General features: G+C 41.6%; 1 long non-coding RNA gene across 1 annotated transcript in view; it reads left to right on the top strand.

The window, feature by feature from the left end:
• Window positions 1–517: 517 nt before the first annotated feature.
• LOC128105576 (uncharacterized) overlaps window positions 518–22,228 on the top strand; it is a 45,991-nt gene continuing 24,280 nt past the window's right edge. The window contains exon 1 of the long non-coding RNA XR_008216370.1: window positions 518–849. This is a non-coding gene — a long non-coding RNA (uncharacterized LOC128105576). The remainder of the gene's footprint in view (window positions 850–22,228) is intronic.

Here is a 22,228-nt window from a genome sequence, read left to right as displayed (position 1 = left end):
GAGCAAAAGACCTCCTCCCCCAGCCCAGCCAAGTACAGACCTTCTCAAACACCTGCACTCAAGCCAGTGGCCATAATTATCCTCTATGTGGACCTGCTGGGTAAAGCCACAAGGAACCTGAAAACGGGCTCCCACAGAGGGGGAAAAAACGTTCCTTCTCTAAAACTAGCAGTATGCTCGGGAGAGCTGGTAAAAGTCTGGGACCAGGGCCTTTGGGAAGGGGTTACTTCAGATCCTGAGAACCATCTCTTTCCACACCTGGGGCTGTGGTAATTGGTTCCAGCCACTGTGGACTTTTTTTTAATAATGTTCTAGAGATACCATGTTCCTCTTGTGCAATATTGTCAGATTAGCCTCCTTCTGAAATGGAATGCTTCCCTTTCAAACTGTACTCGGTTTTTTTTTTTGTTGTTATTTATTTATTATTATTATTATTATTATTATTATTATTATTATTATTATTATTATTTATTTATTTATTCATTTACTTTTTATTAACTAGAGACTTTCTGTGGAAGTTGGCGCAAATTTTCAGCCAACCTGGGATACATTTGTGCTTCAGTTGGAAGCTAGGGCAGGGAAACACTGAGCTGAGTCCCTTCAGCTCACCCAGTCCTGTCACTCAGGCCTCGCTAGCCTATTAGGGCCTCCAGTGGACCTGCCAGTCAGATGGTAGGGTTCTTCCTCTAGGCAGGAGGCATCTGGCTCAGCTCCTATGCTGAGGAAATGGGAAGCTGGCCGGTGTACTGTGCGGTGGGGTCTGGGATCTGCTGTGTCTAGAGCGCTCCGCAGTCCCCACAGGGAGATCGAGGGGCTTCTGTTCCCAGACGGGAGGAGTGGCCGGCCATGGTGAGTGACAGACTACTTTCCCCAGACTGGGAGGAGAGGCTATCTGAGCCGTGGGAGCCGGGTTCTCTCGGGGCTGCGTGGGAGTCAGCAGCCAGACACAGAGTTCGGCATGGTGATGCCTCGTCCTGTGTGGCCCTGCGAGTCCCACGTGTGCCTTCCTGGTCCTGCGTGTCCTACATGATCCTTGCAACTTCCTGGGCTGGGGCAGCAGTCTCTGAATAACTTCACTCCTTGGGCTGTGTCTGTGCAGAGCATTGGGAACAAGACTTAGAAATACTCTTATTGTTGATGTCACTATGAAATGCTGGCTCCTGTAGTGCTTGTATTGTCACCTTGGAAGGCAGATTTGCCAAACTTGGAAAGCCCTGGTCTCTCTAGTATCTTTCCGAAGTTCTGCACTTTTAACATTTAGGTTACGATTTGTCTGTTGTTAATCTCGTGGAGCATGTAAAGGACATCTCCTGTGTAGAGTAGCACTCCACTGCTAAACTGTGATGTAGAAGAGTAGAACGAAGGAAATAGAATTGACGGTATAAGGATTTACCCATTTTTAGGAGACATTAAGTCACAAAGTAGAATTAAGCTAAGAGAGGGCTGTTTCCCAGATATCCCGAAGATAAGTAGTACTCTTGCTGATGTACCCAGAGTTCCCAAAGGACCATCAAGAGACCAAATTCGATGCAAAAGCAGAGTCTTTTTATTCTTGCTAGTTAACTAGGGCCTCTCCATTCACCTGATGCAGCAGCAGAGCAGGAGAGACCCTGAGCAGCAAGGGGCAGAGTTTTTATTGGGTAAAGCAAGAGGGGTGTTGGGGTCTACAGACTACTTAGGAACAGACTCAGGATTGATGACCGTCCCATCCAGAGTTGCTGTCCTTGGTTAACTTGCAGCTACAGGAAAACTACTAGCTCTTTCAGTGGTTGCTGTGGTAACTCCATTTTTTCTTTATCATGAATCTACTAGCTGTAACTTTTAATTGGCTTCTTCTACTATATGGGGACATCTGAAGGGGTTTTCCTGTAACTAGAGGTAGACCCAAGGTTGGGGGCTCAAGGGCAAATTGTGCTGTTCCAGGAGCCTACATCCTGTTGGGTCTTTTCTGAAGCCTGTCATGGCTGCAGAATAGCCAAGGCAGGGGTCTAGGTAGGGGATTGGGTTCCTCACTTACCATGTTTTTAGAGGTTAGTATCATAAGATTTAAATGTTTTCCTCAGGATTAACCAGCCACTTCATCTGTAATTTCACAGTGAAATCTAGAGAGTTCACTGACCCACAGTAAAGCAGGTGTAGTCACAGCACAGAAAGGGATGGCAAGAAGGAGGTGAAAGCTTTCCTGCTGTGACAGGAGTTGACAGTAGCAATGAGTAGTGAGGTCATCCATTTTAGACATTCCATAGATGTCCTGACTGGCCATTTCTCTGTTCCACAGACCAGACCATCAAGAATCTGGGTAAAGAACTGAATCTTTGTGAAATAAAATTACAGTAGTTATACCAATTAACTTAAATAGAAGAAATGGATAAAGTGGTGTGGTCCTGCCTAACATGACTCTTTTCCAGGTTTAAGATGTACTGCCTGGGAGAAATGCATGAGTAGTACTTAGTGTGCTCTAGTACACATCCCTAGTCTCTGGAGCACATGGCCATAAAGCCTGTTTCAACTTTCCAACATAATTTTTTGGATTATAATTACCCCATTTCCACTATCACTTTTCTGGCTCCAAGCCCTACCATAGACCCTTCATTGTGTTCTAATCCATGACCTGTTTCTGCTTTAACAACAGTTACTGTTTGAATGTGACCTGTGTTTGGGTGCAGGACCTCCCAGCTCTGAAGCAAAGGGTTGGCTTCACTGGGCATTGAGTGTGTAATGGAATATGCATGCAAAGGACTCTGTGCCTTGGAAGTGGAACAGGAAGTGCTCTGGAGAATGGAAGATTCTATTTATTAAACTACAAATTTCCCAGACTAGTGTCTCGTCTGACCCTGCTGTTGAAGGGCAGAGCTGGGAGGGTTTGTGCAGTTTGAGACATTTGATCTCAGCTTATCCAATAGGGTAACTGCTAATGTCCTGAGGTCCAACTGGGTGGTCCTAACTAATGAGGAGCTTTGGGAAGGCTTAGCCATCAGGAGCACCACTGGGAGGGAGCTTACAGGTTATTTCCAGGATTCTCTTCTACTTCTGCTGTAGGGGGCTGTAAGGAAGACCACAGCCATGGTATGGTGAGTGTGGGGGCCACTGTCCTCAACCTATGAAGAGCGGGTTGGCTGAGCTTCAGAGTCTGAGCTGCTGAGACTGGGATGGACCATAAGCCAGACTGTTTTTGTTTGTTCCTGTAGTGACCTGGGCAGTGGCCCTTGGCCTCTGATCCTTAGTGAGTGTGGATTCTCTGGGGATGAGAAGGCTCTAACAGAAGTCTCTGATTCAATGGTCAGAATTCTGGGGGAGATGCTCTAGCTGCAAGACTGATCAAGGTGATGTCTCTTCAGTAGTGCAGAGCAAAGCATTGTTCTTGGTATGTGCTTATATACTGTCCACTGGGTGACCTAGGGTCTTAGGACTGTCTGGTTATCTTAAATGAGTGGTATTATGGGGTTCTGGTTATCAGGTACAGCCTTGGGTGTATTGGGGTTCCTGACTAAGCTATTTTTACATGTCTAAAAGACATGTATGTTCTTTTAATATTATGCTCATTACATTCCATCTCCTGGTCCTTGTGGAGTACAATAGATATTCCAATTACTAATAGACAAATAAATGCAGGAATATAAATCTCAGGCACTAAAACACACAATAATTAAGCAAAATGGTCAAATCAATATAGATTACAGGATGTTGTTATGATCTCTCTGTTACATAGAGATTTCCCCAAATTCATATTTTCTCCAGGTTTGTTATGCATCAAGTTGAGAACACATTCAGAAAGAAAAGGAAATGCAATCACTTTCAGTCTAAAGTGTTTCAAAGGGGGGCATAGCAGGGTTGGAGCTGCAGGACTCGGAGCTCAACCAATCATAGTAGAGCATCGTCCTTACTTGTTCAGTGTCAATAGGAGCATGTGGTTCATAGCCATGGGAGAGGGGGTTCTTCTTTTATTAATGGAAAGAGCAACCAAGAGTCCAGTGAGCTTCATAATTAGCTTCCAATGTTGTTTCTCAGTTTTTTTGTATGTTAATATGAAAAAGCAAATGATGAAGCATCAGGAAGTCTGTTGAGTCTCCAGAGGCATCCATCTCTGGTCTATGACCAATGTATCTATACCTTCTCTTTTGGCAAAAATGACAGTGACATTGTGGGGCAGAACCGAAAATCTGGAATATAATATTCCTGACCTACAGAGTCATCACGGAGATGAGCCAAGAAGTTTCTTTAATCACGGTTTGCGCAGATGTGTTTGCAGGAATCATACATAGCTGCTTTGTTCCTTCTGATGTGATAGTAGTCTCTGGAGCTCATTGCTATAGTTCCTCCTAAGACAAAGTTTCTTAAACAAGTCCAAAATAGCCATAAGGAATTTATATGCCCAAAGGGCCAGTATGATGCATGCAAAAAGCCAAGAGCTCTCCTTTTTCCAGTGGAGTAATACCTACGTGGGGAAGCAAGTGTAGTCAAATCTGAATGTCCTACCAGTGACATAAGATAAAGAGCATTTTTAAAATCCTTCCCCCCCTCTTCAACAGGATTCCCAGAGCTTGGCCCACTGCTTGCCTGTGGATCTCTTCATCTGTTTCCTTAAGTTACTGGATGAAGGCTCTCTGATGACAATTAGGGCTGTCACCAATCTGATTACAGGAGATGTCCACTTCAGGCATCCTTTCCACTATTGCTAGCAGAATAAAGAACATTTTTTAAGCTTGCTAACTATGGGTATAGGAAATAGTGTTTGCTTTGAATACAGGTAATAAATATTGGACTCTGTCAATCTGTCCTCCCAGGTTCTCAAGATCCCTAGCAATCTCAGAATCCATTGACTGTAATTGTGGCATGTTAAAGGAAAGAACAGTGGAACTCTCATTAATGGCTTTTCTAGCCTTTCCTAGCAAGTCATCTTTGGGTTCATTATTCTATAGAGTTCATGAGTCAAAATCATGCCTCTGTTATGCCTCCATTTGGTGTTAGGCTAGAGATCTTGGACATGTTTACCTGTCCTGAGAAATGAACTGTAATTCTAGTAGCATTAAATATAGCCAGACAACCAGGTTCTGCAGAATAAAAAGCAGAGTCCAAAGTATCCATGGTGATGTTATAGATGTCAACTGTGAGGTTCAAGGCCTTCATGGAGCATGCAATAAAGACTCCATTGCCAAGGTCTGTGAGTTGGTTTATAAATACATAAGGGGCCAGTTCTTTGGAGCTCACTGGACAGGAGTGGTGGCCACAAAGATGTTGGCCCCAAGTGAGATGGTATGTTCCTCTGTGTTGCACAAATCCTAATTGGTCTTATAATAAAAACCTGGAGGCATATATTGGGGTAAATGCAGAAAGATCAGAGAGAAACAAGCCATAGCCACTTCTCACCTCGACAACTCATCAGCCGAAAGGGGAAGATCCTGTCTCCACGAATCCTCAGACTGAAGACCCTGAGTCCTCAGCCAAAAGGGGTTGAACTCTTGCCTCCTCCAGCCTTATATTCCTGTCTTCACCCAGCCATATCACTTCCTGTCTCAAGTTTCCTAGTGCTGGGATTAATGGCGTGTGTGACTGCTGCCTGGATGCTACTCTTTCTTCAGACTGGATTACTCTCCTATAGTCCTGGGTGGACTTGAATTCAGAGATCCATCTGCCTCTGCCTCCTGAGTACTAGGATTAAAGGTGACCTCTATGGCTAACTCTGTCTGGCTCTTCCCTCTGATCTTCATGCAAGCTTTATCTGTTAGAATATACACAAAATATCACCACACCTCTGGCTAGTAAGTAGATACCCTTTGTATTTGTCCAACTATTCCATAGGAAGGAATAAATAGGTACAACAAGCTCATTTCCAAGTTTCCAAGACGATGGGTGTGTGTGCCAAGCTGGTACTGCATTGTTCCTATAGACTAAGTATAAATGTATTTTGCAGAATTCATTCTCACACCAAGAGGTTTGCCTTGGGTCCAGTAGAGACTTACAGGTGGCAGTTTTTGTTCCAAATCCTGTGGGAAAGGGCTGAGGTAGGTCTGTGTACTCATTGTAAAGTGAGTCTTGCTTGGATACATTCTTCTTTTTGTTTCCCTGAATAAGTTGTAGCAGATAATTTTGAGAGATCTGGTTGTCTACAGATAGTCTCTTCAAATTTCAGATATTTGTTAGTACCTGCCAATGATTGCTTTAATGCATATATTTCCAGATGAAGGCCTATAATCAGTTCATGAGTAGTAACTAGTCCACCAAAGATTTCAGATGTCTGCTGTGTCTGTGTTGATTTCTGAAAGAACAAAAGAGTAAGTAAGCTAACCAACATAGCTCCAGTAATCATCAATTATAAGGGCTTTCTTGGGGCAAACCTATTTCCTGAGGAGTAGGAGAGACTGGTATTCTCCTCAGTTCAGGCTCAGAGCAGAGTTCTTCAGGTGGTCGCCACGATTTGAGGTTGAAGGTAAGGAAGATCTTCTGGATCCTAGGTGTAATGATGTTTTACAGGTAGACTAAGATCAGGCATCACCATAGATTCCCTAATAACCATTGCTGGGGAAGAAAGGGTGTTGACAAATGCCACCTTTTAGTGGACTGTGAAGAATTTGTTGTTCTCATCCCATCCTCCTCCATCAATAACACATGGTATTAGGCTGCCTTCTTTGATTTTACAGGATTTCCATGTTATGGGGAAGACATATCCATCATCAAATTGGATTCCTTTGTGCAGAGTTCCTCCATGTGATATATCGAGTATGGGCTCAAGGGCCCCAAAGTCTCCAATTCACCATTCCTTGAGCTGTGGTAGTGGAAGAATCATATAGAAATAATAGGGAAATCTGGGGTATGTATGTTTCCAGGTTTCCAGTCTGGAAAGATCCATACCTGCAGTTTTCCACCAATGTAAGTTTCTGTGGTCTGCCATTTTTTTCTTAAGATTCATTTATTTATTATGTATACAGTATTCTGTCTGCATGTATACCTGCATGCCAGAAGAGGGTTCCAGATCTCATTACAGATGATTGTGAGTCACCACATGGTTGCTGGGATTGAACTGAGGACCTCTGGAAGAACAGTCAGTGCTCTTAACCGCTGAGCCATCTCTCCAGCTCCATAGTCTGCCATTTTTATGTGATACTTGACACAAAGGAATCATAGGATCTAGGGCATCCTCTTTTTGCAACTTATATGATGTCCACTCTTGCGTGGATGTAATCCATTTGGAGCTGAAAGAAGTGCAGGCTGGAATTCCAGTAGTCTGGGAACTAATGTTCCATATTTGGGGAGGAAAGAAGTATGTGATGTTCCTGGTGTGGATATCCAGAGGTATTGGGAAGTCTATTGTTTCATTGTCGTGAAATGCATGCATGGAATCACAGCTACAAAAATTTTCTCATTTGGCAAGCAGATTTTAGTTTTTAGGTTGCAATTATGGGTTTCAGTGTATCATTGGTAATTAGTGGAGTCCATTGTTCCTTTTGTTTTATAATTTACCTTAAAAATGTGTCAGTAAATGTAGTTGTCAAGTTGTAAATCTTCTGAGAGTGGTGTATGGAAAAGACTGGTGGGTCAGTTAGGTTTTCCATTGTCTCTTCCACCACTTGGATTGGTTATTTTGTTGCTGGTGTATTAAACCTTATATGGTAGTGGTCCAGTTGAAGTTGGAGCCCTTGATGGACTACAAGGAAATTTGTACAGACTTGCCCTCACAAGTCCAGAGTGAACTGAATGATTACATTGAGTGGTCTACCCATATGCAAGAAGTGACATTAGTCAGTACACCAGTCTAGTTTGCATCAGTTGGTACCCATCCCAGAGATTCTATTATGAGCGTTGAGGCCTTTGCATTAAAAATCATGGCCGTATATAGGCCATGTCAGTACAAAATAGGGCTGGCTGTGCTAAGGTATAATCTGAGTTCTGTAGAACACCATGCAGGCACAAAGTGTCTGAGTGTCTGCATGGATTCTGCTCAGGTGATGGGGCTTCAATATCACAAAGATGTGTGAAGGGTTGTGGCAGCAGGTCAAAATCAATGGAAATCTGTAACATTGTGTCCCCAATGCTGCAGTTTCTAGCCAGTCATTAATATGTGGAAATGAATCATTTTCTGCCTTTTCTATCCATATGTCCATCTTACTGTAGTAGGGTAGGTTAGGGAATTTGGCCACAAACACTACAGTCACATTTGGCCTATTCAGTTTTGGGTATAGTCCAAAAAGTGAATTTGGACATTTGGATTCATATGGTAGTGGTATTGTATTCCAAGAGAGAAAATGCTCCCATCACTTTGTCCTATCACTGTCTGGATTAAAGTACAGTTCTGACAAATCCTGGGTTCACATGGCTTTGTTGTGGCTGATATTGCTGTCAATTTATTCAGTCAATTTATCTCTCTCCTCATTCTGGTTCCAATCGGGATAATTGTATACATTTTTATTTACATCCCTGTAAATACAATCCCTGTAGTTTTATTGTGCTGGTTGCCAAGCCTAGGTCTTCAATATGTATGAGGCCAAAATTGCTGAGAATAATTTTGCACTTTCTGCTGTTTTCATGTCTGACATCTCAAATCTCATTCTCCCCTTGTTCTTCACTGTGAGGTGGAAGAATGATTTAGTAGATATTTCCTCTAGTTAAAGTTGTAGATGGCTGATGCTGCTGTGATATTTCTCCAAAGCTGTGTTAAGTGGCATTTCAGTGGGTTTCATTTGTTAAAATTGGTGTTTTTAATGTCCTCTTGGTCATTGGTGACTATGGCTCTCAAATTTGGCTCAATATGGGCATTAGCCTTTCTCATTCATCACAGTAGCTATACCAAACGGTATTTCCCAAATCTCCACAATGAGCATATTGAACATAGAATGCATTCATGGTGTTTGTGAGGTTTGGGATGAAGTGTTCATGGTTCTAATATTCTGGTAGGAATCTATCCAAGGTATAGCAGGGTAAGTCACCAATATCATACTTGGTTTGTTTGTTATGGTAGCTGTTGGTTTGGTGGTTATTTCATTCATTGTTCCTGTTGCTATCGATATGGTCATTGAAGGCTATGATGTCTCCAACTTTGACCATCTCAGTAGTGTTGGTGATGGTGATACAAACAATGGTATTGCTGAAGAGCCTGAGCTTGACTCTCTGGTTAATCTTAAACTTATGGAATTCAACAGGAGGAGTTTCAGGAACAGTGTCCTGGGTGCCTTTGCCCAGCAGATTGATACCTCTTTTATATCTTGTTACAGTTGTCTATGAGGCATAGGGTGTCAGTTGTTATGGCTCTGCCTTGCTATGTTCTCTTTTCCATTCTATCTGGGCAGAATGTATAATGCCCAGTAAGCATCAGTGCTGAGTAAAGTAATTCTAAGGCTATTACTATCCTTATGAAAGTGCAAATGCATTATATTGGGTTAACTATATTATGTGCATAGATCATCTAATTTTTTAAGGTTCAGATTTGCCTTCTTGTCTGTGGTCCAGGTTATATTGCCTGTTCCAGGTGCCACAACTTGTGTCTCCTTTAAGTCTTGAGTATTTCCGTCCCTGTAAACACATTTATGAGGAATTATTCTTCATGGCCAGGAAATATCTGGTTGTTGCTCTCTTTCTAAGTCTGACTTAATAGCTTCTTCTAAGGGAGAAGTTCTGTTCAATCTTTGTCTAGTATTTGATTCATAGCATGCAATTTCAATAGCCTTTCTCCGGGGTATCTTTGAGTTGTAATAACTTGGTTTTAAGCAGTCCATTCCATCTTATTATATTGTCAGGTAGAGTTGGAGTCTATGCTAGATGGAAGACCCCACTGAATGGCCATAGCCTGCAGACACCTCTGGACTTTAGAACCTGTAAAGTGGGTCCCTTGATGTAAATCAATAGTTATTGGGCAGCCATATGTGGCTTATCAACACCGGAGTGTTTATTTTGTTGCCAACTGGTCTTATCTCTGACTTTCTCTAGTTAATTCAAGCCCTGTGCCTACATCCACTAGGGTGTAGGCATATAGGCCCCTGTAAGTATTCAAGTCCAATGAAATTTATTTGTAGCATTTAATTAAATTTTTTAGGACACCATGTTACAGCTGGTACTTGAAGTCTGGGTCTAGTTTTAAGGTGGCAATCTCTGTGGACGGCTTACAGTCCTGCCACGTTCCTTTTATCAAACCATTATTAGAATAAAGAATGTATGCCTATATATCCCAAAGTTTTATGGAATCTTAGGATTTCTTCTTTACTAATCATGGTAACATTGTTGGGGGGGGGCATGTATGGAGGTCAGAAGTTCTCTCTCTTGCCTATCATGTGGTGCCTGGGGATGGAACTCAGGTCAGGCTTGGCTCAAGCCCCTCTACCGTCTCAGCTTTCTTGCCAGCTGCTCAGGAATGCTTTTATGTTTTGATCTTTTTTAAACAGTGCCCATGCTGCCCATGAATTCCTGGTCCTCCAGCCTACACATTTGAAGTGCTGGAGCACATCTGCAATCTGCATTCTTAATGTTTCAACTCTAGTACTTTTCCTTAATTTGAGAGAACACCAAGGCACACACAAGGTCGAAACATGTGTGCTTGTAAACTTTGATATTTGAACAAGTCTGTGTCTTACAGCTTTTGGTGATGCCATTATTTTTATATTGGTGAAATTATTAAGGCCACTCCATGTAGTTAAAAGGAAGATTTATTTAGTAGGTAACTTACAAATGAAAGGATAGGTAGGTCGTGGGGTCTGGGGAAGGTGTATCTCAGTCCAGCGGTGTTCTCTGAAGCTCTGCTCTGTCAACCTCCAGTGTCAAGGGTCCAGGAACTGAGAGAGCACTGGCCCATCCAGATCTCGGGTCTCCAGGCGCCTCCCTTGGCCCCGCCTTGTAGGCATGACAGTTGCCGAAGCCTCAATGGGGGTTGGAACTTCCAGATCAAAGCTGGAATGGCTACCCACTACATTTTTACACTTTTGAGAGAATTGCTATTATTTTATTGAATTTCTATTTTCTTACACAAACATTTGGATGGTCAACTTTGAGTGTTTATGACAGTCTTAAACTAATTTCTACTTAGCTAGATTTCTAAACAATGGTATAACATACTTAGGGCTTCTGCCCTGTAGTTACAGAATGGTTGTATTTGCTGAAATCAACTCTTGTTGTGTGTGTAAACAGTGTGATTTCGGGGTAGATATCAGTTGACTGATGCTAGAGGGAGCATGGCACTTAGCTGATACCTTGGAGAGACTGTATTAAGTTGTGTGACACTAATTCTCAATCATTCCAGTGCCTGGTATTTCAGGTTTCTATCCAGTCTGAAGGTTTCTACCCAGTTTTAAGGGCTTCTGTGACACCTGATATTTGCAAAGCCCCTTTTACTCTCATCTGATCACATAGCCACCCTTGAAATCACTCTGTAGCTTCTTCTGGTCTACTGGTTTTATGTATAGGGAAGATTCCAGCCTGATACTTCCTGTTGTTGAAAGGATCAAGCTGGAATCTTCCCTGTACATAAGACTTTATCTCTGCCCTGAGAGTGCACTTCAGGTGGACCTTCCCAGTACTTAGGATAGGATGGTTCTCCTGCTCTCTGCCACCTCCTATAGTGATTCCTTAGGAGTCCCTGAGTGGTGGGTTTTCCTTTCTGCTGCAAGTTATTTGGTTATTAGAAGATTTTGAACATACACTTATCTCCCAATACACAGGTATGCCTTTTCCTATACCTGAGTGGTATGGAACTAAATGTATTAACAGTTTTATAGTCTAGTTCTCATGAGGCTATGATTAAAATGGTGATATCTGTTAAGGCATTATTTGATTGTCTTCTTTCTGAGAGGAATGCCTTGCAAACAGAGATCATCTACTTAACATTGAGGGACACAGTGATGTGAGAATTCAGGTAATCATCAATACACTGAAAGCTGTGATTATTTACAGTGTTGTTTTTCCATAAATTTTCCAGGGCAAAGTAAAATTTTTTATATGGAATTCAAGGCCAGCCTGGTCTACCAAGCAAGTTCCAGGACAACCAGGACTTTTACACAGAGAAACCGTCTTGAAAAACCAAATAAAAAAAATTATTCTTTGGGATATTTGTATTATCTTTCATCATAAAAGTTACCTTCCATGTCTTCTAGATCAATGTCCTTTAATATTGTGGTCTTCCCATTTGTACCCTAATATATACCAGAAAAATGTCTGATTTATTATTGGAAACTATGCAAAATTTAAATTTCTTTATCCAGTTTTGTGGTGATATTTTATTTGTGCTCTAACAAATACAGCTGGCCTGAAGATCAGAGGAAAAAGCCAGCCATTATATTAAACACAGAGGCCAGGCAGTAGTAGCACACACCTTTAATCCTAGCATTAGGGAGGCAGATCTTCATCTGGATCTCGGTGAGTTCACGGCCATACTGCAAACAGAGCCAGGCATGGTGGCACACATCTTTAATCCCAGCCCTAGTTAACCTAGAAGTCTGGAGGTCTAAACAGACAGACAGAAAGTGATAGAGCTGGGCAGAAGGAAGAAGTGATGTGGTTGGGTGGAGACAGGAAGTGAGATGGCAGGGCACAGAAATGTATACAGGTGTGAGTATACAGGAAATAGCTCGCTCTTGGGCTGAGGATTTCCTAGCAGTAAGAGCATGACTGGCTTCTTTCTGCTTCTCTGATCTTTCAGCTTTCACTCCAGTATCTGGCTGTAGGTGTTTTTGTTTTGTTTTGTTTGTTTGTTTTTTGTTTTTTTACTAATAAGATTATTTAGCAATTCGTGTTACGCAGTTTACCTAAAAATCATGCCTGACTCATTCACCACATTCTTCCCCTTTATTGACTAAAATTACAGAAGAGCATGAAAAACCAAGAAACCGTTGTCCCCTTATTTTAAATGTTGAAGAAAATCCACAGTCTTACCTATCGGAGTGAGGTTTGGGTAGGTCTCCAGCATAACATCTCTGTGGAGACTCTACTAAGAAGGATCCAGTAAAGCCCACTCCTCCCAAGTGAAGTTGATAAGCACATCATCATAGGTGATAATATAATCACCATGTCAGTTTAGAAGGAAATTGAAAAGGAGGTTCTCATGTGTCATTTCTTGGTCCTTTGAATAGAACTTCCCTTTCCAAGAGAACTGACTATTAACACACATAGAGAGACAAGCAAACAAGTCAACATACTAAGTACATGTCAGAGAAACTGTATGAACAATACTAACTACAAAGAAAGACGGGCAAGCTTTGTGTATTGTCTAATACCTTTAATCCTAGCACTCAGGAAGCAAAGGCAGGTGTTGGGAGTCCAGCCTGGTCTATGAAGTGAGTCAGGATAGCCAGACTTACATATTTGGACCCTGTGGCCCCTCAAAAAAATAACCAGCCAAAGAAACAAACAGCAGGGTCTCACTGAAGTTCTGACAAAGAGATATACATTCATTCCATTTATGTATTCAGCTCCCAGAAGCCTGAAGTGTCACAGTTTAAACTACAGTTAATAAGATCTCACTGAAAGGAATGCATGTTTAACCCATTAGATATGCACAAATGAAAATATAATCATTGTTAGTAGATTAAAAAAAGGGCATGAGATTTGACTCAGTAGTTAAGAACACCTGCTGATATTGTAGAGGAAACAGGTTCACTTGCCAGAATTACATAGCTCAGAACTGTCCATAACCTCAAGTTCAGGGGTTCTGAGACCCTCTTCTGACTACTAGGAGCACCAGGCTCACATGTGGTACATATCCGTGCATGCAGGCAAAATACTCATATTTATTAAAAAAATCAAAGTATATGCAACAAGTAGAAAGAATGTCACCCACAATCTAATGACACAGGATCCTCAGGTATTATTAATGTCATGAATATATGCCATCCAAAGAGAAAAAAAAATGATATCCTCTGCCAAACTTTAAAAGTCAAGATGTTGTTGAAGCTTGGCACAACAGCACATGCTTGGCATGTACAAAAACCTACATTCCAGGTCCACCAGCCAGTAACATAAAAATAAAAAACCTGGGTGTGTTGGCACAAACATTTCTTTTTTTGTAAGAGATTTTCTATTCGTTTTACATATCAACCACAGATTCCCCAGTCCCCCCTCCTCCCACTCCCTACCTTCTCCCCCAAACCACCCCCCATTCCCACCTCCTCCAAGGCAAGGTCTCCCCAGGGAGTCCGGAGAGCCTGGTACATTCAACAGAGGCAGGTCCAATTCCCTCAGGCGCCTTTTTTGACCACTGGCTTCCTATTGCTGGCTTTGTGTGTTGCATGTCATGTGTCCCTACCTCAAGGTTGTTGTTGCCTGTGTTTTACCTGGTGGTGGGATGGGTGAGGGCCCTGGTGGCTTTTTGTGGAAAGGCTCTGTATTTGGGCACAAACATTTAATATGAGCACCTGAAAAGGAGAGTTAGACAGATCTCTGAGTTTGAGACCAGCCTGGTCTCAAGAACTATTTTCAGGACAGCCAGTGCTATACTGAGAACCTTTGTCTTCAAAAGCAAAAGCAAAATAACAAAGACATAAATAAAACAAGCATCCAAAATGGCATAGCAATGAAAAGCAATTGCTTCTACTGTATCTTATGCTATTTAGGGATAAAATCTATAAGGGTGGTGAATCCATGACACCGAGAGAAAGAAGCCAGCTTATCAATTTCAACCCCAAGAAAGTAGACACAATGAATAGGAAATGGGGTGAGGCAATAGACATTCAAATCGCATCCCCAGTGAGATACTTCCTTCAGAAAGGCTGCTCCTACTATAGATTCCATAAGCACTGCAAAAAAAAGCCACCAAATGAGAGCCAAGTATTCATCTATATCATCCTATATGGAGGTTTTTATTCACTCAATCACATGCTGTCCCAGGTCACTATAGACCTATGGTCATCCCATGATGAAAATGTATTTAGTCCGTGCATCTCCCCTAGAGCCCTCCTTGTCATTTAGCCTCTCTGGGTCTGTGGATTGTAGTGATTATCCTTTACTTAACAGCTAATATTCAGTTATTAGTGAGTACATATCATGTTTGCCTTTCTGGACCAGGACTGGCTCTCTCAGGATGATTTTATAGTTCCATCCATTGCCTGCAAATTTTATTATGTCATTTTTTAACAGTTGAGTAATACTCCATTGTATAAATGTACCATATTTTCTTTATTATCAAGGTGAGAGACATCTAGGTTGTTTCCAGTTTCTGGATATTATGAATAAAACTTCTATGAATATAGTTGAGCAAGTGTCCTTGTGGTAGATGTTGCAACTTTTAGGTGTATTCCCAAGCATGGTATAGCTCCGTCTTGAGGTATATCAATTTCTACTTTTCTGAGAAACCTTCATATTGATTTCCAGAGTGACTGTACAAGTTTGCACTCCTACCAGCAATGAAGGAGTGTTGTTCTTTCTCATCATCCTTGGCAGCATGAGCTGTAATTTGTGTTATTGATCTTAGCCATTCTGATAGATATAAGATGGAATCTTATAGTACTTTTGGTTTGCATTTAACTAATAGCTAAGGATTTTCAACATGTCCTTAAGTGTTTCACAGCCATTAGAGATTCCTCTATTCAGAATACTCTGGACCTGTATCCAATGTTTTAATTGGATTCTTTGGGTTGTTGATATCTGTCTCAACAAGGACACAAGGTGTCCTGACTCTGCCATGGTGAGCTCAGAATCCATGCAGGGCTGCGTAGTCTCCAGGCCCTAGTCTTCCATCTATCAGGCTGTGGGGTAGGGGCTGGGCAGGCTCCAGACATGCCAGGAGTCCTCTGAGGTTCTGGGTCCCTTCTCAGGGAGCCAAAGCCCTGCTGCAGTTTGCTCCCCACAGCTTCACCTGGCCAGGGCTATCCTGGGGACCAGGCTGTGGCAGGAGTCCTAAGAGTGCAGGACCAGGTCCTTGATCTAAGGGCTCCATGGAGTTGTGGCCTTGCAGCGTTTTTCTTGCAGCCAGCTAATATGAAAGGACTTTTTGTCAGCTGGACTGTCCCAGCTCTCTGGTCCCAGACACTAGCTGCCCCCAGGATTTTCCTAGACCACTATTGTTGCGAGGCCCCACCCCACCAGTCTCTAGCCTGTGTGCCATTTTTTTTTTGGTACCCTATTTCACTATCTAGGGATCTCTCTCTAGGATGAGCTCTCTAATCATCCTGATTTTAGGTGTGTATCTTTTGCTGTCTCACCACCTCTTCCCCTCAAGGCATTTATTTTCCTGAGTGCCATTCTCAAGGCTATTGGATGGAGTCTGAATTCCCACTTCATCACTGTGTACTACCCTCCCCTCCCTGAGCCTTTTCTGTGTGTTTGTTGCTGGAGATAGAGCCTAGAGAATGGATACTAAGGAAGTGCTCTGTCATGAGCCCACCCTCTGTGTAACAGGAGCATCCATGCTGATTCCAGCTGCCTAGGTGGCCAGGTTCTTCCCAGAGGCAAAGAATTGAATGCACAGGGAGAAAGAAAGGAAGGATTCACATCTCTTGAAGCAAAAGCATTCTATCAGAATGGTGGAGTCTTCTGAGCAGGGACATTTGGGGTTGTCTTTGAGACTGTCCTTTTTTTGGGCCCTGGGTCTTTCTTCCCATTGATCCTCTCTGCCTCTACTCCATCCCTAGCCCAGGCAGCCATCGCCTGTATAAAGGGAACCGAGGCAAGTAGTCCTGGTTGAATGAAGACCCTTTTAGAAGTATTCTCCTCCTTAAGTGGGAAGTTACTTTCTGTTTTCCCTCTTCACCCTCTTCCCTGCCTGCCTGCCCCTCTCATCTCCTGACTCCCAGTCTTGTTTCTTTCTCTTTTCTCTTTTGAGGCATGGCTTCACCCTGCAGTCCCGGCTGACTACAGCTTATGGCCATCCTTCTACCTCAGCCTCCTAGCACTGAGATTTATAAACATGAACCACCCCCCTCCTTCCCCGCAACTTTGCTTATTGGTTATTTCATTCAGTCTGTGTCCTTTGGAGCATGCAGGCCATTGATATTTAAAATTACTGAAATGTATTTCAGTAGTGGTAATGGTGTTGTTGATTTTTGGTAGTTTTCTTCCTCTCTGTGGTTATTTTGTGTTTTAAAAATTAAGACTTGGTATTTATTCCCACAGTCTCACTCTCTGCTGTGTTGAATTCTCTCTTCGGGGAGAAATAAAGCTTCCTATATTTTCTCTAGCTTTTAGTTTGCTGCATATAACTTGGTTACACTGTTTATGTCATGGAATGTTTTTCATTCTCCTTGAATCATCACAGTTTTGCCGGGCATATTATTTTAAGTCTGCTGTTGTAGTCTTTAAGACTTAGAATGCCTTGCTCCAGGCTCTTCTGAATTTGTTTCCACTGAGAAATCAGCTGTTATTCTGATATATTTTCCTTTTTATGTGACTTGCATTTTTCTCTCACTCCTTGCAACATACTTTCTTTGTTATGTATACTTAGAGTTTTAGCATGGCCTGAGGATTTTCTTTTCTGGTCCTGTCTATTTGGTGTTGTGTGTGATTTTTTGTTTTGCATGGATGGGTCTTTCTTTATTGTGGGGAGTTTTCTTCTATGATCATGTTGAAGATCTTATCTATGCCATTAACTTGGTATGTATCTCCATCTTTGCCAATAATCAGAGGCTTGTTTTTAAGATGGTGTTACATATGTCTTGTGTGTGTGTGTGTGTGTGTGTGTGTGTGTGTGTGTGTGTGTGTATTTGTGTGTATGTGTGTGTGTGTCATAAGTGTTCATTCTCTTCTTGCCAGACTGCAACTCTAAAGTAATATAAAGCTTTTATTCTCTCAGTTGTTTGTGGTCATGGTGATATATCAAAACAGTAGCAACTTAGTAAGACAAACATGAAGCTACAGAGATTGTTCCATGATTTGAATTTGTCCATGATATTTAATACTCAAATGCATTAGTATTATACAAGAAATTAGAATTTCTAAGTGTCATCAGAAAGCTATGGAGACTTGAAACTTATTCTCTTATTGATGATGTATGAAAGATACTTGATAGATACTTAAAAAATTCTGATTAGAATCTCATAACTTTATATGTCAGTGAGATCCATAGATGAAATTTTCATGAAATAATTCTTTCCTCTGGGGTATGATGGTACATGAACATCAGAAGTAACAAATTTTATCCAATCACCAACCACCATTGTTTTATGTAGAAGGCCAAAGTGAATTGAGCCAATAATGTGGAAACAAAATGAGTTTCTTTTAACAACAATTTTAAAGTGTTAAATTATTTTTTTGAATGTTGCAAGTATTTCTTGATTTGAGTTTTTGTAGGTTTAGTTATGCCCATGTTTAGAAGATCCTCTGTTTCTGTTTTTGTCAAGCACCCAAGGCCCAAAATACTTCAGAATTTTCAGGATTTTATTTTATAATACAAGAGTGTACAGCACAACAACTTTGAAAAAGCTCTGGAATTGTTGAACTTGTTGACCCATTTAAAATAATTAAATTATTTTTCAAAGTCTGTTTCTTGTTCATTTTTTTAGGACTAAGTTTTCTATGCAGTTAAAGAGTACCTAAATTTGAATAATATTGTGTGTTTGTTAGTGAGCTTATGTTCACTTTTGGTTAACAGTATCACCCATAACAACTAAGAGCCTTCCATAAAAATAAAGGTCTTTTCATTTTATTTTTTTTTTTTTATTTTGGGGGGGGAGGGTTGAGACAGTGTTTCTCTGTGTAGCCTTGGCTGTCCTGGAACTCAGACTGTAGACCAGGCTGCCCTCAAACTCAGAGATCTACCTGCCTCTGCCTCTCAAGTGCTGGGATTAAAGGCATGCACCACCATTTCTCATTCCATAAAGCTCTTTTTATCTTTTGTAGTTAATCATATATTAAATCTCAGAGGTACCTCTTAAATTTAGATTGGACCTTGGCATAGTAATCTTTGACAAATGGGACATTAGTAAACATTGACTGTTCTAGCTTCTGAAAACTCTGCTACCATGTGAAGAAGGATGAACTAACCTGCAGTAGGCTAAGAAAAAAATCACTAGCCAGTTCAAATGGCAGACATGTTAGTGAACCCCAATTGAGGTGCTAGATGACTTCACATTCATGAGATACACAACTAAGACCAGATAAAATGACCATCTGAGTAGCGAACAAAGAACTATATAAGTCATGAACAAAACAAGACTGTCTGGACATCAAATAGTGAAATATATATTATTACAATAAAGAATATGCTTAATACAATAAAATCAAATATATGTAATTTATATAATATACTGAACAGAATTCAAATAATAGAAAATAGGAAAATAGATGAGGTATTTTCTAAGTAGATTTTTCTCAATTGTGAATAGATAAAAGGAGGCAACTCAGATGCTTCTCTTAGTTTATGCTTGGTGTTTTGATTCCTTTTTAGTTTACTTGTTTGCTTTGTATTTTTTGAAACAGGACTTCTCTGTATAGTGCTGGCTGTCCTGGAACTCAGTCTGTAGTCCAGGCTGGCCTTGAACTCAGAGATCTACCTGCCTCTAGGCCTCCTGACTGCTGGGATTAAAGACATGTTACCATTGCCCAGCTTCGTGTTTTAACTCTTTTGCTGAAGAATGCACTTATTTCTATATAGTCAGGAATTAAACCAAGTTCTAACGAATCCTTCCAGTATTTTATTATTAAGAAAAAATTTTAATTCATTTTACACACAAATAAAAGATCATCTTCTTCCCTCTTCCTGCCCCCATCCTCCCCCTGACCCAACCATTACCCTCCCCAAGAAGGCAAGGCCTCCCATGGGGAGGCACATCCAACAGTGGAAGTCCAAGCCCTTCTCCCTATCTCAAGGCTTCATGATACATCCCATCATAGGTAGTGGGCTCCAGAAAGCCTCCTCATGCACGAGGGATGGATTCTGATCCTACCACCAGGGGGCCCCATGCATATCAAGCTACACAATTGTCTTGCCATCCAGAAGGCCTAGTCCAGTCCCATTTGGCTCCACAGCCATTGATCCAACTTTCATGAGTTCCCACTAGTTTGGTTTTAGCTGTCTCTATAGGTTTTCCCATCATAATCCTGATACACTTGCTCATAGAATCCCTCCTCTCTGTCTCCGACTGGACTGCCTGGTGTTTGGCTGCCGTTCTCTGCATCTGCCTCCATCAATCATTGGATAAATGCTCTGTGATGATAAGGCATTCACTGATCTGATCACTGGGGCAAGCCAGTTCAGTTCAGGCACCCTCTCTACTATTTCTAGTAGCCAAAGCTGGGGTCATCCTTGGGGATTCCTGGCAACTTCTCTAGAACTGAGTTTCTCTCTATCTCCATTATATCTCCCTCCATCATGGTATCCATCTCATTGCTTTCCCACTCCATTTGTGTTCCAGCTTGACCATCCCATTCCCTTATGTTCTCATCACCCATCCCTTACCCTCCATTCCCCACCCCTCACCCCCACTTTGCTCATGGAGATCTCATCTATTTCCCCTTCTCAGGGCAATCTATGTGTCCCTCTTTGGATCTTCCTTGTCACCTAGCTTCTCTGGAGTTGTGGGTTGTTGTCTGATTATCCTTTGCTTTATATCTAGTATCCACTTATGAGTGAATACATACCATGTTTGTCCTTCTGAGTCAGGGTTACCTCACTTAGGATGATATTTTCTAGTTCTATCCATTTGCTGCAAATTTCATGATGTCATTGCTTTTCTCTGCTGAGTAATACTCCATTATTTATATGTGCCACCTTTTCTTTATTCATTCTTTGGTTGAGGGGCATCTAGGTTCTGGAATCAAATTAAAGACCTTGATATTAAACCACATACCTATGAACACCTGATTTTTGACAAAGAAGCCAAAATCGTACCATGGGGAAAAAAAAAGATCTCAATATAAAACCAGTTACACTGAATCTGATAGAAGAGAAAGTAGGACGTAGTCTTGAATGAATTGGCACAGGAGACCAGTTCCTAAATATAACACCAGTAGCACAGACACTGAGAGCAACAATTAATAAATGGGACCTCCTGAAACTGAGAAGCTTCTGGAAGGCAAAGGACACAGTAAATAAGACAAAACAACAGCCTACAGAATGGGAGAAGATTTCCACCAACTCCATATCTGACACAGTGCTGATCTCCAAAATATATAAGGGACTCAAGAGACTAGACATCAAAATAATGAATGATAAAATTAAGAAATGGGCTATAGAGCTAAACATCAAATTCTCAAAGGAAAAATTTCAAATGGTCAAAAGACATTTAAGGAATTGCTCAGCATCCTTAGTTATCAGGGAAATGCAAATCAAAACAACTCTGAGATGCCATCTTACACCTGTCAGAATGGCTAAGATAAAAAACACTGCAGACAGTTTATGTTGGAGAGGATGTGGAGCAAGTGGAACACTGCTCCATTATTGATAGGGGTGCAAACTTGTACAGTCACTTTGGAAATCAGTGTGGTGGTTTCTTAGAAAATTGGGACTCTATCCTCCTCAAGACCCAGGTATACCACTCTTGGGCATATACCCAAGGAATGCTCAATCATACCACAAGGACACATGCTCAATTCATAGCAGCATTATTCATAATAGCCAGAACCTGAAAACAACCTAAATGCCCCTTAACAGAAGAATGCATTAAGAAAATGTGGTACATATACACAATGGAGTACTACTCAGCAAAGAAAAGCAATGACATCATGAAATTTCCTTCCAGTATTTTTTAAAAGAGCTGTCAGAAGAATACTGTAACAAGAGATCACAGCTGCCCCCTGAGACACAGACTCCCCCAGCTCCAAGTGGACCAAGAGGTAAGTCTTTCTTCTCCTAACCGATGACCCCAGCCTCTAGGATTTAGACCCAGGGGCACAACACGTACATATGCCCTTACCCATTGTAGTCTCAATTGCAGGCCAGGAGGCAGGACTCCTACAGGCAGGCCAGACTACCACCATCACCAACAAGACCATATGACCTACAAGCCCCACTCCATCCCCCAACCCTACTTATCCTTCAAGATCATAACTGCTCCCTGAGACACAGAATGCACCAGCTCTGAGTGGATCAAGAGCTCTGAGTGGACCAAGAGATCCCATTGGAATAAGAGCTCTCATCAGAACAAAAGTGCCAATTGGATTTAAAGAGCAATATGGCACCACCAGAACCTAGTGGTTGTACATCAGCAAGACCTGAAAATCCCAATGCAGAAGAAGCAGAAGAAGTTTGTATTTTGAGTTTTCCTGCCTGGCCCACATTCAGGACAAATCTCTGTCACCTGCCAGTCCCACAGCCGTCAGACCCAACCAAGTAAACGCAGACACTTATATTGGTTACAAACTGTATGGCCATGGCAGGCTTCTT

The sequence above is a fragment of the Peromyscus californicus genome, unplaced genomic scaffold (genome assembly GCF_007827085.1).
Source record: "Peromyscus californicus insignis strain IS unplaced genomic scaffold, ASM782708v3 Scaffold_9__1_contigs__length_137607984, whole genome shotgun sequence".
In the NCBI taxonomy this organism is placed as follows: Eukaryota; Metazoa; Chordata; class Mammalia; order Rodentia; family Cricetidae; genus Peromyscus; species Peromyscus californicus.
This window is presented reverse-complemented; position numbering and strand designations above follow the sequence as displayed.